Here is a 15,416-nt window from a genome sequence, read left to right on the forward strand (position 1 = left end):
TTAGTTAAATAAAACAGGTACCCTTGGTTTGTTTTTTTTTTTTTTTTTTTTTTTTGAAGATAATGGCAGAGTAGGAGGATCCTAGTCTTGCCTGGCCCCACAAATCCAATTAGATAACTATCAATTCATCCTAAATATCCCAGAAATTGACCAGAAGTCAGGCAGAAAAATTCCACAGCTAAAAATAGAGAAGAGGTCACATCAAAGAAGGTAGGAGGTGTGGAGACATGTTTGGAAGAGAAATGGATCATGGTTACCACAATGGGGAGGGAGCTCTGGCCCTGGAGATGGGTAACTGACAGAGAAACATTCATGAAGAGATCCCTCTGGGAACAAAGGAACTGGAAGTTGCCATTTCTCTCTCTCACCTCTCAACATAAACACAGTCACCTGTAGGAACCAGCAGAGCAACAACTCTACTTAATTTGCTTACATCAAGCTCTGCTCTTTACCCCCTGGTGAAACCACCCTTCCCAGTTATGCTTGCCTCACTCCCAGCACTGTAGGTCTTTTCTCCCAGAAGACAGGCCCAAACCTGTGCCCACACTATATCTCTTCACCCAAAAGGTTTGCAGGACCTCAGTTCCAATTGTGGTAGAAACTTGTCTCATTTCACAAGCAGCACACAGCACATCTAGTTAAAATGCACCTTTTTGGGGCACCTGGGTGGCTCAGTGGGTTAAAGCCTCTGCCGTCAGCTCAGGTCATGTTCCCAGGGTCCTGGGATCGAGCCCTCATTGGGCTCACTGTTCAGCAGGGGGCCTGCTTCCCTCCCTCTCTCTATCTGCCTCTCTGCCTACTTAGGATCTCCATCTGTCAAATAAATAAATAAAATCTTTAAAAAATAAAATAAAATAAAATAAAATAAAATAAAATAAAATGCACCTTTTCAGGCAAGAGACCAAACACTGTCCACAAGAGCCAGAGTTTCTGGAGATGACTGGCCTGAAGGATAAAATGTCCAGGACACAACAGTAGAGGCCCTGGGAAATAGGGGACCCTATGCTTCAGAGTACTGCAGGACCTCTTCTTCATAAGATCATTACCCCAAAGAACAAGAGACATATATGACTTTCCTAACACAGACAAACAGGCACAGAAACTTAGATAAAATGAGAAGATAGCAAAAATTGTCCCAAAAGAAAGAACAGGACAAGACCGTGTCCAGGGGTCTAAGCAAAACAGATATAAATAACATGTTTGATAGAGAATTTAAAGTAATGATCATAAAGATAAGCACTGGACTTGAGAAAACAGTGGAAGGTATGAATGAGACCCTTAACACACAGCTAATGAATAAAATAGCAGAGATAAAGGACTCAGTAAATAAAATGAGATATATGCTTGATGAAGTGAACAGCAAGCTTGAGGAAGCAGAATAATGAAATAATGACCTAGAGGATAGAATAATGGAAGGTAATCAAGCTGAACAAAAGAGAAAAAAAGAATTATGCAAAATAAGAATAGATAGGACACTGCTGGATTCCATCAAATGTAATAGTATTTCCCTTTTGAGTCTCATAAGAAGGAGGGAGAGAAAAGGGGGGCAAGACATTTATTTAAAGAGATAATAGCTGTTAACTTCCTTTAATCTGGGGAAGGAAACAGATATCCAGATCCAGGAGGCAGAGAGGAACCCCAACAAGATCAACAAAAGCAGATCCACATCAAGAGTTATTATTAAAATGACAAAATATAATGGACCAAAAAATAATAAATAAATAAATAGATAGATAAATAAATAAATAAATAGCAATAACAAGAAAATGGTAACATGCCAAAAAAACCTCATAAGGCTATCAGGGAATTTTTCAGCAGAAATTTTCCAAGACAGAAGAGAGTGGAATGACATATTCAAAATGCTGATTATGAAAAATCTGCAGCCAAGAACTCTATCCAATGAGTTATCATTCAGAATAGAAAGATAAGAGTTCCCAGGGAAACAAAAACTAAAAGAGTTCATGACCACTAAACCAGCCCTTCACGAAATATTAAAGAGGACTTCCTGAGTGGGATAGAAAGGCTGATAGTGACAGTACAAAAGTAAGAAAAACAAAATCAGTGAAAATGAATATTTTGATAAAATACCAAAGAACTAACAAAATTAAAAGGTGTAAAATATGACACCATATACCTAAAATGTGAGGAGAAGCGGAGAAAGGAATGGGTTCAAATTTAAATAACCATCAACTTACTTTTGGCTGTTATATGCAGATGTTAAATACAAACCAAATGTTAGCCAAAAATCAAAGACCACTCATAAATATGTGAAGAATAAAAATAAGGAAATGCAAAATATATCGTTAAATAAACAAGCAACCTAGAAAGAGAGAAAGACAAGAGAAATCAGGGAAAATCTTCAGAAAAAAATGACAAAACAAATAATAAAATAAAAATAAAAAGCAAAAAATAAGAAAATTATCTATCAATAATTACTTTGAATGTAAATGGATGAAATGCTTCAATCAAAAGACAGGGTGACAGAATGGACCAAAAAATCACGATCCATCTATATGGTACCTACAATAGATTTATTTTACACTTAAAGATGCTTGTGGAATGAAAGTGAGGGAATTGGGAAACATCAATCATGCAACGGGCTGTCAAAAGAAAATTGAAGTAAAGACACATATATTGGAAAATATAGGCTTTAAAACAAAGATTGTCACAAGAGACAAAGAGAGACACTATAGAATAGTAAAGAAGACATTCCAACAAGAAGATATAATAAATTTTCAATATTTGTGCACCCAAAATGGAGGTACCCAAATACATAGAACAGTTAACAACAAACAGAAAACAACTAATCAGTAATAATACAATAAAGAATAGGGAACTTCAACATCACACTTAGGTCAATGCACAGATCATCTAAACATAAAATCAACAAGGAAACAAAGCCTTTGAATGACATTCTGGACCAGATGGATTTAGGAGATATAGTCAGAACATTCCATCCTAAAGCAGCAGAATACACATTCTTTTCAATTGCACATGGAACAGTCTCCAAAATAGATCTTATATTAGCTCACAAAATGTATCACAATATATTAAAAATGACTGAGGCTATATCATGCATATTTTCTGACCACAATGCTATGAAACTAGAAGTTGAGGTCACCACAAGAAGAAATCTGGAAAGACTACAAATATATGGAGGTTAAATATCATGCTAATAATAATTAGTGGGTACACCAGGAAATAAAAGAAAAAATTAAAAAAAAATACATGGAGACAAATGAAAATTAAAATGAAAACAATGGTTAAAAGATTTGGGATGCAGTGAAAGTGTTCCTAAGAGGGAATTTTATAGCAATACATGACTACTTCAAGAAGGAAGAAAAATCTCAAATAAAAAACCTAACCTTACACTTAATGGAACTAGAAGAATAAACAAAAAACAAACCTAAAACAGTAAAAGAAAATAATAAAGATTAGTGCAGTAATAAATGATAAAGGGAAAAAGAAACAATACAACAGATCAATGGAACCAGGAGTTTGTTCTTTGAAAAAATGTACATGACTGATAAACCTCTAGCCAGATTTAGAAGAAAAAAGAGAAAGGACAAAAATAAATATAATTGCAAATGAAAGGGAAGAAATGACAACTGAAACCACACAAATACAAGCAATCATAAGAGAATATTATGAAATGGGCGCCTGGGTGGCTCAGTGGGTTAAGCCGCTGCCTTCGGCTCAGGTCATGATCTCAGGGTCCTGGGATCGAGTCCCGCATCGGGCTCTCTGCTCAGCAGGGAGCCTGCTTCCTTCTCTCTCTCTCTGCCTGCCTCTCAGTGTACTTGTGATTTCTCTCTGTCAAATAAACAAATAAAATCTTAAAAAAAAAAAAAGAGAATATTATGAAAAACTATATGGGTAACAAATTGGACAACCTAGTGTAAAAGGATAATTTCCCACAAAATATAACCCATCAAAACTGAAACAGGAAGAAGTAGAAAATTTTAACAGACCAATTACTGGCAGAGTTACTGAACTTGTAATCAAAAAAGTCCCAACCAAAAAAAATCCAGTATCAGATGGCTTCACAAGAAAATTCTACCAAACATTTAAGGAGCTAAAACCTATTCTTCACAAACTATTCCAAAAAGTAGAAAACTCTAAATTCATCTTATGAAGCCAGAATTACTCTGATACCAAAACCAAATAAAGACACTACTAGAAAAAGGAACTACAAGCCACTATCTCTGATGAACACAGATGCAAAAATCCTCAACAAAATACTTGCAATGTGTACAACAATAGATGAAAAAAAAATCATTCAGCATGATCAAGTGGGATTTATTCCCTAAATACAAGGGAGGTTCAAAATTCACAAATCAGTCACCCTAAAATATCACAGCAATAGGAGAAAGGATAAGACCTATATAATCATTTCAGTAGATGCAGAAAAAGCATTTGACAAAATTCAATGTGCATTCATAATTAAAACCCTCAACAAAGTAGATTTAGAGGGAACTTACCTCAACATAAGAAAGACTACATATGGAAAACCCACAGTGAACGTCATCCTTATTGGGAAAAAAACTGAGAGCTTTTCTGGGATGTCTGGCTGGTTCAGCTGATGATATCAGGATTCTGAATTGAGTCCCACATTGGGCTCCTTGGTCAGTGGGGAGTATGCTTCTCCCTCTGCCTGCCACTCCCCCATTCATGCTCTCTCTCTCCCTTTCTCTCTGACAAATAAATAAATAAATCTTAAAAAAAGGAAAAAGCTTTTCCCTTAGGTAAAAAACAAACAAGGATGTTTACTCTCACTGCTTTTATTCACCATACTACTCCAAGTTCTAGCCACAGCAATTAAATCACAAAAAGAAATAAAAGTTATTTAAATTAGTAAGGAAGAAGCAAATAAAACTTTCACTATTTACAGATGGTATGATACTCTATTCAGAAAATTTGAAAGACTCCACCAAAAACTACTAGAACAGATAAATCAATTTAGTAATGTTTCAGGATATATAATCAATGTACAGATATCTCTTGCATTTCTATACATCAAAATTGAGTCATCAGAAGTAGAAATTAAGAAAACAATTCCATTTACAATTGTACCAAAAATAATAAGATGGTTAGGAAAAACCCTAACCATAGAGGTGAAAGACCTGTACTCTGAAAACTATAAAACACAGATGAAAGAAATTAAAGATGACAGAAACGAATGGAAAGGCATTCCATGTTCATGGATTGGAAGGACAAATATTTTTAAACTATCTATACCACTCAAAGCAATATCTACATATTTAATGCAATCCCTATCAAAATAACAACATTTTTCACAGAATTAGAACAAACAATTATAAAATTTGCATAGAACCCCAAAAGACTATGGATAACTAAAGCACCCCTGAAAAATGAAAGCAAAGCTGGAGGCATAAGAATTCTGGACTTCAAGTGATATTACAAAGCTGTAGTAATTGAAACAGTATGGTACTGGCACAAAAATAGACACAGAGATTAATAGAAGAGAATAGAAAATCCAGAAATGAAGCTACAGCTATATATAAGCCACATGCAAAAGAATGAAAGTGGGCCTCTTTATTACACCATACACAAAAATAAATTCAAAATGTATTGAAGACCTAAATCTGAGACTTGGGATCATAAAATTCCTAAAAGAGAGCACAGACAGTACTTTCTTTGACAACAGCCATAGCAACTATTTTCTAGAAATGTCCTCTGAGACAAGGGAAACAAAAGAAAAATTAAACCATTGGAATTACATCAAAATAAAAAAAGCTTCTGCACAGGAAATGGAATAATCATTGAAACTAGAAGGTTACTTAAGGAATGGAAGAAGATATTTGCAAATGAAATATCCAGTAAAGGGTTAGCATTTAATATATATAAAGAACTTATACAAGTTAGCACCAAAAAAAAAAACATGATAAAGGTAGGCAAAAGACATGAACAGACATTTCTCCAAAGTACACCTCTAGATAGCCAACAGAAACATAAAAAGATGTTCATAATCACTTATCATCAGGGAAATTCAAATCAAAACTACAATGAGATATCACCTCACACCTGATGGAATAGCCAAAATAAACCACACAGGAAACAACATGTGTTGGCAAGCATATGGAGAAAGGGGAACCCTCTTAAAAAGGTGGGCATGCAGACTGGTACCTCCACTCTGGAAAACAGTATGGAAGTTCCTCAAAATTTAAAAATGAAACTACCCTCTTATCCAGCAATTACACCACTGGGCATTTTTCCCAAAGAATACAAAAACACTAATTTAACGTGATGCAGATACCACTATGCTTATAGCAGTGTTATTTATTATAGCAAAATTATGGAAGCAGTCCAAGTGTCCATGGAATGATGAATGGATAAAGAAGTGGTATATACATATAATAGAATATCACTGAGCCATAAAAAATGAAATCTTGACATTTGTAATGACATGGATAGAGCTATAGTGTGTAATGGTAAGTGAAATAAGTCAACCAGAGAAAGATAAGTACTACATGATTTCACTCATATGTAGAACTTAAGAAACAAAACAAATGAGCAAAGGGAAAAAGGAGAGACAGAGAGACAAACCAAGAAACAGAGTCTTCACTGTAGGGAACAAACTGTTGTTGCCTGAGGGGAGGTGAGTGAAGGAATGGTTGAAATAGATGGGGATTAAGGAGGACACTTGTGGTGAGCACTGGTGAGCACTGGGTGATGTATGGAAGTGTTGACCTGAACTAATATAGCACTGTATGTTAACTAACTGGAATTAAAATAAAAACTTTAAAAATACATCTGAAGCTCTTTTACAGAAAATATTTCAGTACTTCCAATTCAGGCCAGTCTTGATATAACAGCTTTAAAAAAACTAAGGAAATACATAGAAGAATTGCTTTCACAGTTTGAACAACAGGTAACAAGACAGTGATTTCTGAGAGGGAAACAAATGAGAAATATTCTATGATTGTTCTAATTTAGTACTTGGAGTACTTGGAGAATTTCCAGGTTGCAGTGCAGGGAGTAAATCATCATGCAGTGTCTGATTATATTCCTGATTTGAGGAAACACAGCTGGGATTTAGAGATGACAAAGCAGTTAAAATATGTGTGGCATGGTAGAGGATGAGAAAGAAGAGACCTGTATAAGAGAATGAGGGAGTGGTTGGGTGAGGGAGAAAAACAACTATGGAGTTTTCCAGAGAGTACCTTCAAGTCTTCACCTGAGTGGTGACAAATACACACATGTATGCAGGGAAAATATGCAAGGCTGAATAAAAAAAAATCTGAAAGAAGTAGAAAGAACAATGCTTATGGCTCAAATAGAGCATCAAGAATTCCTGTTTCTTTCTATCAAAGTGGAAAAACTTGTATATATAGGCCCTCAAACTATACAAAAGGCTATTGTCTCAATAATGAATAAAATTGGCCTTAGAGTAAATGTTCTAGCCCTATTTATTTTTTTTTTTTTTTTTTTTTTTTTTTTTTTTTTTTTTTTTTTTTAAAGATTTTATTTATTTATTTGACAGAGAGAAATCACAAGTAGATGGAGAAGCAGGCAGAGAGAGAGGGAAGCAGGCTCCCTGCCGAGCAGAGAGCCCGATGCGGGACTCGATTCCAGGACCCTGGAATCATGACCTGAGCCGAAGGCAGCGGCTTAACCCACTGAGCCACCCAGGCGCCCTCTAGCCCTATTTTAAATACTGTATGGAAATATCTCAAAAGATCAAAATCACTCCAATTAACTTTAAACACACCCAAAGGGGGAAGAAAAAAATAAAAAAACAAAAAACCCTGGAAAACATTTAAAATAATATGAGAATATCCATTATCCCTAAGGATAAAATATTCAATTGTTATCATGTAAAAAAAAAATTATTTACCCAAAGAAGTAGATAACTACAGCTTAAAAAAAAAAAAAAAAAACTATTGAAAATGACACGTGAATATTTGATTATAGAATAAATATTTGATATGATATATAAGACATCAAAATTAGTTATAATTATGTTCTAGATATTCAATAAGATATAGGAAAACTGAAGTGTATAAAATGGAGATATGAAAGATACTTGATAAAAGCTCAATTCAGAATTCTATATATTTTTAGAAAGCATCTGAAACATTTAAAATCACTGATTTGTAGTTAAAAAAATCAAATTAGGCATAACAGAAAAGTGATCTTTAAAATATAGAAGTAGAAATTATTTAAAATATAACACAGAAATAAAAACTCAACAATATTGACTACAGTTTCAGTAGGCTCTGGACCATATATATGTATAACTGTAATATTTGAAGGAAAGAGAAGGGATAGAAAAATTACTTTAATAAATATTATCTAAAAATATTTAAAACAATAAAAAAATAAGCCTGCAAATCCAAAAAGCTTAATAAGCCATAAGCAAAACAGACTGTTGTACATCATAATCAAATTGCTTTAAACCAATAATAAAAGGAAAATTAGAAACAGCTATTTAAAAATGAAATGCTATATATAAAGGAACAAAAAACAGAAAAGCAGCAGATGCCTAGTCAGAACCATAAAGCTAAAGATAGTAAAAGAACATATTTAAAGTATTGAGATGGCAAAAATACTTAGGTACAGAGAATTCTCTTCCTGGAAAAAAAAATAAATGTAAAATATAATAAAATATAATATTTAACATATATTTAAATGAAGACAAATAAATAACTTTTCAGAAACACAAAAGCAGGAATAATTCCATCACAATATACTTGTATCAAAATTTAATTGTCTATATAATAATGAAAAGGTATACTTACAGAATGAAGCAAGAAAAGTAGATATTTTATTTCTTAAAATTTTACTACACAATATGTTATGATTTTTTCCTCATAAACATTAGGATGACAAAGAAATAGCATTCTGACTATATTAAGATATAGCAAATATGTTATTTTAAAATTAAGTATGACTTGAAGATAGATTTGTGTTCTTAAACATACCCTGGCTAGGGTAATTACATTTGTCTTTTAGTAAAATGTGTGTTCCATATATTGAACTGTTAGGAGTCAATCTTTCTGATGAACAAAAGGATTGATGGAACAAGAGCTCTATAATAAGACACACATCTAGATAGTAGACATCTGGCTTTTTTCAGATGATACCTTAGAACTCCATCAGGTCCCTGATGATTTTCTCAAAAGGAAAAAAAAAAAAAAAAAACACACACACAAAAAATGGAGCCCACTGCAAAAAAAAGGAAAAAAAAAAAAAAAACATTTTCAAAGATGGATTATTAATACCACACCTAATTCCGATAGTATCCATAGAAGGAAAAAATAAAATCCCAGAGAGGGGAAAGAATGCAAAAGCAATGGTGCCTGGGTGGCTCAGTTGGTTAAGCTCCTGCCTTCTCCTCAAGTCATAATCCTGGGGTCCTGGGATCAAGACCACATGGGGCTCCCTGCTCAGTGGGGACCCTGCTTCTCCCTTTCCTCCCTGTTTATACTCTAGCTCATCTTTCATATGCTTTCTGTCACAATCTTTGTCTCTCAAATATATAAATAAAATCTTTTAAAAAAATGCAAGGGCGGGCGCCTGGGTGGCTCAGTGGGTTAAGGCCTCTGCCTTCGGCTCGGGTCATGGTCCCAGAGTCCTGGGATCAAGCCCCGCATCGGGCTCTCTGCTCAGCAGGGAGCCTGCTTCCTCTTCTCTCTCTGCCTGCCTCTCTGCCTGCTTGTCATCTCTGTCTGTTAAATAAATAAAATCTTTAAAAAAAAAAAATGCAAGGGCAAGGCTGTAGGATAAGAGATCCATAGAGAAAAATGTATATATTTTTATATGTAATATGTTATTATATATTACCTTAATATATATTATATATCTCATGTATTACATTAACATATACTACATTACATATTATACATTATACTCAAAACATGTTTTAGGTGACTTTAACCATTTAAGAATGCTTAAAACATTCTTAAATTTCAGAATGATGAATAGTAAAGAAGAATGAAGAATTGAAATAGATACTTTAAAAATTATTCAAAAACTACTGTACCTATAGAACACTTTTCAATTCACCACTGACCTCTAATTTTCTTATTTTAAAAAAATAATTTTTTTCATTTTCTTCAAATGTGTTATATATTTGTACATAAACACCTGGTTAGGTATTTAATGATATTTATTGAAATTATAATAAACACAATAAAAGTAAAAAAAATAAGAATGAAAATTTGCATGTATGCCACTTTGAAATACAGAATATCAGTGAAGGATTAGAAAAGTAGTACTTAATTGATATCATGCCTAAAAAAATATAAGAACAACTCATTTAGGGAGATAGAGCATGAAATGAAACAGCCAGTCTAGCTTTTCTGTTACTATTTTAGGAAAAATTCAGTTCAGTGCTTAGAGTTCAAAATCTGAGTGACTGATAAAGACAAATAATTTCATAGTCTTGAATTGGACAACGTAAAATTATTATATTGCTTTCAATTTTACTCAAAGCAATGAGAGACATGGTGTAATAATGATCTTAATAGATGAGGTTGATGAAGGCCAGTAGAGACAGGGACTGCAGGAGAATCAGGCAGATATGGATGTTAAAAGACCTCTAGAAAAAATATTTTAAAAGGAAGAAAATGAAAACCTTGATTTCAAAGCCAAGTAAGAATGTCAAAATGTCTGGTTATGATTCCAGGCTTTCCATTTATAAGACTAGCAAAATTTACTTAACCTCTGTTTCTTGATTTTATTACTTGTAAAAACAGATTTAAAAATAGAACTTATTTAATGGTGTCAGGATGATTAAATGAGTAATTATATGAAAAGTATTTAGAGTCCTGCTCTGCAAGGGATTCCATAAGTGTTAGTCATTGTTAGTATTAACAAGGGTATGTGAGATTGGCAAAGCAGCTGTAACCACTTGTCAAATGACATTTTATTGGAAATGGCTTTCTGGAGTGCTGTGTGGAGAAGGATGATGGATTTAAGTTAGAGGAGGAAGGACTGTAGTTATGTATATGATACATACGAAGATATTGTAGAGAACAGAGATGGCACATGTACCAAATATTTGCCCATTTAATTCTAAGCCAGTGCTGACAAAATCCTAGAATAAAAACGAGTAAGTAGATGAAAATGCAGAATATATAATAAAGAAATGAAATCCAGTTTTGGATAAAATGCTTGCAAAATCTGTAATTGCATAGGTATTTTAGGTTGTTATTTTTTAAGATTTTTGATTTGTGATATAAACAATGGCAACTCTCACATATCAACTTGTATATATAGTACTAGTTCAAGAATATACTTGTTCAAGAAAACTGACTATTCTCATTTCCTCCAGCGTACACCATTCAGCAATATCACATGAATAGTTTGGAATCATCCATAGTTCACCATGGAACTTAGCAAATTTGCAAATTAAGGCTTTTTTATCTTGGGAATGTGGGTTAAATATTTGCCAGCATACTACTAGTTCTGTAGCTTGCTGATGTGAATGGGCATAATTACACTTGTTAATCAATAGAAAGAAAAAAAAAAAGATCTCATAAATTATGTCCCTGCATTTATTATACAATGGCATCTTACTTTTTTAAAGAAAACTTGAAATAGTGATTAATATGTGCCATGCAATGTCCCAAGTATGAGTAGATAATATATAGGTAGACATGTTAATGGTAGTATTGTTGTAATTAATTTTACTCATGGAACTTAAAATACCATAGCAGAAAAACACTATTAAAAAGAGAGAGAGAGATCATATGATAGTTGTCTTTCTCTGCTTGACTTATTTTGCTAAGCATGATACGCTCTAGTTCCATCCATGTTGTCGCAAATGGCAAGATTTCATTTCTTTTGATGGCTGCATAGTATTCCATTGTGTATATATACCACTTCTTCTTCATGGGGGCTTAAGTGGGTATGAGAAGAATAAATGAAACAAGATGGCATTGGGAGGGAGACAAACCATAAGTGACTCTTAATCTCACAAAACAAACTGAGGGTTGCTGGGGGGAGGGGGTTTGGGAGAAGGGGGTGGGATTATGGACATTGGGGAGGGTATGTGCTTTGGTGAGTGCTGTGAAGTGTGTAAACCTGGTTATTCACAGACCTGTACCCCTGGGGATAAAAATGTATGTTTATAAAAAATAAAAAATTTTATTAAAAAAAAAAAAGAAATTTAACACTATTTTAATCCAAAAAAAAAAAAAAGAGAGAGAGAGAGAGAGAGAGAGAAACAACATATTTTTCATCCTCTTAGAAACCTTGAAATTTTGGGGGTCCTGTAGTAGCACCCCGCCTTGTCTTTCAGTCTAGAGGCCTGCCCCTCCCCCTCCCACCACTGTTACCTGGGAAACAAGCCACAATAGACCGCTCACTTCAAGCTGGTTTCATGATAGCCACGGAGAAAAAAGCAGTTTGGGGCCATTGGTGGGAACTGTGGACCAGGGCATCAGCTCAACGCGCTTTTTGATGTTCAATTCAAAAACGGCAAAAACAATTCAAAAACCTCACAGATGATGACTTACTCATCATCAAATGGAAATAAAATAAGAGTTTCCAAGAGAAGGATGGGTGGAACAAGACCAGAAGGACACTGTGCAGTTTGTCTATGTGTATACAGAGAAAGCATGTGGGAAACTTGGACAGCTCAATATTGATATTTCCAACCTAAAGGCTACTGGTGTCAGTTAATCAGAGGTGAACTACTATAGTCTGAGACAAGTTAACTGGAGAGTCTCTCTAGGCTGCTACAGTGTGGCATGATCTAAGAACCTGGTCTACCATTGAGAATCTTAGTAAAAGAATTCCAAGATAGGCCTTCCACTTAGCACTTATTTTCTGTGCAGTGAAACTTTCTTGGCTCCTTGGCAATTGAGAAAAATCCAAAAGGCTATTGAAGAAGATAGTGCTCTTTTGGGACCAATGATTCATGGTTTATTTGGAGTTTGACAGGAGAGGCCAGTGGAGGTGTCCATTGCACAGATATAACAATGCAAGTAAGATAATGTTTTTTGACATTCATTCTCTGGAATGGGATAAAGAGCTCTGCAAATTTTTTTGAAATTCCAATGAAAACTCTTCCAAATTTCTGGAGTTCTTTTGAGATCTGTGACCTAATGACACCTGGGGCCTTGAAGGTGTACCAATATCTGGGTGTTTGGGGAACCAGTCTGCTGCATTGGTGGGGCCAATGTGCTTCCAGGATGGACAAAACAAAAGATGGAGTAGGCTGTTTCTTACTATCTAATACAGGCAGTATGTATTTTTTTGAACATGGCCTTCTGACCACAGTGAGTTATAAGCTTGGCAGAGATAAACCAGTGTATTATGCATTGGCAGGCTCTGTACCTATAGCTGATGCTGTTATTTGCTGGCTAGGAGACAATCTTGGAATTATAAAGACCTCAGAGGAAATTGAAAAACTTGCTAAAGAAGTAGATAGTTCTTATGGCTGCTACTTTGTCCCCAGGTTTTCGGGGTTATATACACCTTAATGGGAACCTAGTGTGAGAGGGATCAACTGTGGGCTCACCCGGTTCACCAATAAATGCCATATTGCTTTTGTTGAATTAGAAGCTGTTTGTTTCCAAACCTGGAAGATTTTGGATACCTGAGACTATCGAATTCCACTCACTCATTTGGAGGTAGACAGAGGAATAACCACCAACAAAATCCTTATGTAGCTGCAATAAGATATTCTGTATATCCCAGTAGTGAAGCCCTTGATACCCAAAACAATTGCCCTGGGTTGCAGGGCCTGCAGAAGGAGTTGGAGTTGGAGTTGGAGTCTTGAATCTGAGGATCTGTCAGCGGTCACAGTGGAGTGGTTTGAACCCCAGACCAATGCTGAGGAAAGTGAAATTTGTTATGTACATGGAAGAAAGCTGTGATGGAGTCAGTGGGTTGGGTTACAACTGAGTCTTTGGAAAGCGGTGACCCTGGTTATCTTCTGTAGTCTACACTTTTTTTTTTTTTTTTGTAGCGAATAGCATGGTGATATTCATCGGAGCAAGGTACATCTCAAGTATAACATAAATGATACGAACTCATGGATTCCAAAGATGAGAATTCTTTGCCTAATGAGAAAATCCAGCAATTGTGTTAATGTGATGACACTATTCAAAGACTCTGATTTTATTTATTAGCCAGTTGCTGCATAACCCTCCAAGTAGGCCTGTGGCTTGAAATGAAAATGCAGCAGAGAGACTGCAATAGAAGCATTTGGTGTGTTTTTTAACATCAAGAGTTAAGATTGGGCCGGCCAGCCCCCTCCTTTACCATCCTGTTCTGCCCCACTCTCTCTGAGATGGAGGAAGAATTCAGGTCCTTCATTGGAATCTTTCATCAAACACACTCAAATGTGGATGTTCTAGGATTTGATTCTCTGCACTACACATACTTGACTAAGGGGTGAACACCAACCCCCTAAAAATGAGTGGCTACTAAATTCTTAAAATGGAAATTTGGTGCTCTCATAATTTAGATATTTTTCAGAAAGGTATTTGCCACAACTGAAATTCTTCAAACATTTTACACAGTCTCACTAATTCACTGAACTGCTGTCTGGGTTTGTAGGGAAGGACACTTTCCCTTTCTTTTTTCATCTCTCCTTTTTATATTTTTCACTTCCTGTGTAACATACATGCCTATATATTTTATATACCGAGGATAGCCCATTATAAAGTCAGAGCACATTATATTCAGTAGGTTGTAATGGGGATGGTCTTAAGTGGACTACTATGTGTATAAATATTTGGGGAAAAATCTTTGGGCAATAGTTATGCATATTTACAAAGATAAACTTTTTCTTAAAGAGCCAGCACTGAAAGTTTATGTTCTATGTCAATAAAATAAAAGATACTTTATTAAGACTTCAACTATATTTCTTATACCTTACCTTTTAATTTCATTGTTTTAGCTGGGTATATGTTTTCAAAAAAAGGAAAAAGCAAACAAAAAAAAAAAAACAAACAAACAACAACAACAACAACAACAAAACCAGCTGTGGAATACTACAGTAAATATTGTTTTCAAACAAGCACTAATCCACATAAAATTATCTTCATTTGGCATAATTTTAGACATATTTGGGATTCTTTTGAGGGGAGAACAAAAAAGGTTAAACACTTAAGTAGGAAGAAAACCTTAGGAATAAAGCCAAGAATATCTTTCTACCTAAATAAGTTATTAATTGCTGGTAAACAAGTATAATTTCTATTTGGAATCACAGAGAATTATCTCCACTTACTGTCAGAGTACAAATGAAGAAAGGTTTGCAATTAGAAATGGCTTCCAGTGAAACCAAGAATTTCTCAAAATATTTAGTGTTACATGTTATAAAAAGCAACCTAATCTAGTATCCTAACATCAATTTTTTTTTTTTTTAAATCTTAAAGTTAATTTCCGCTTAGTACAAATAAGAAAATACTGCTTCCTTGGTTGTCTGGTGGCTCAGT

General features: G+C 34.6%; 1 pseudogene; it reads left to right on the forward strand.

Annotated features, from left to right (window-relative positions):
- The first annotated feature begins 227 nt into the window (after positions 1-227).
- On the forward strand, positions 228-13,878 carry LOC101671829 (annotated as a pseudogene).
- The last annotated feature ends 1,538 nt before the right edge of the window (positions 13,879-15,416 follow it).

Source organism: Mustela putorius, unplaced genomic scaffold (assembly GCF_011764305.1).
Source record: "Mustela putorius furo isolate JIRA1106 unplaced genomic scaffold, ASM1176430v1.1 tig00000460_pilon_pilon_pilon, whole genome shotgun sequence".
In the NCBI taxonomy this organism is placed as follows: Eukaryota; Metazoa; Chordata; class Mammalia; order Carnivora; family Mustelidae; genus Mustela; species Mustela putorius.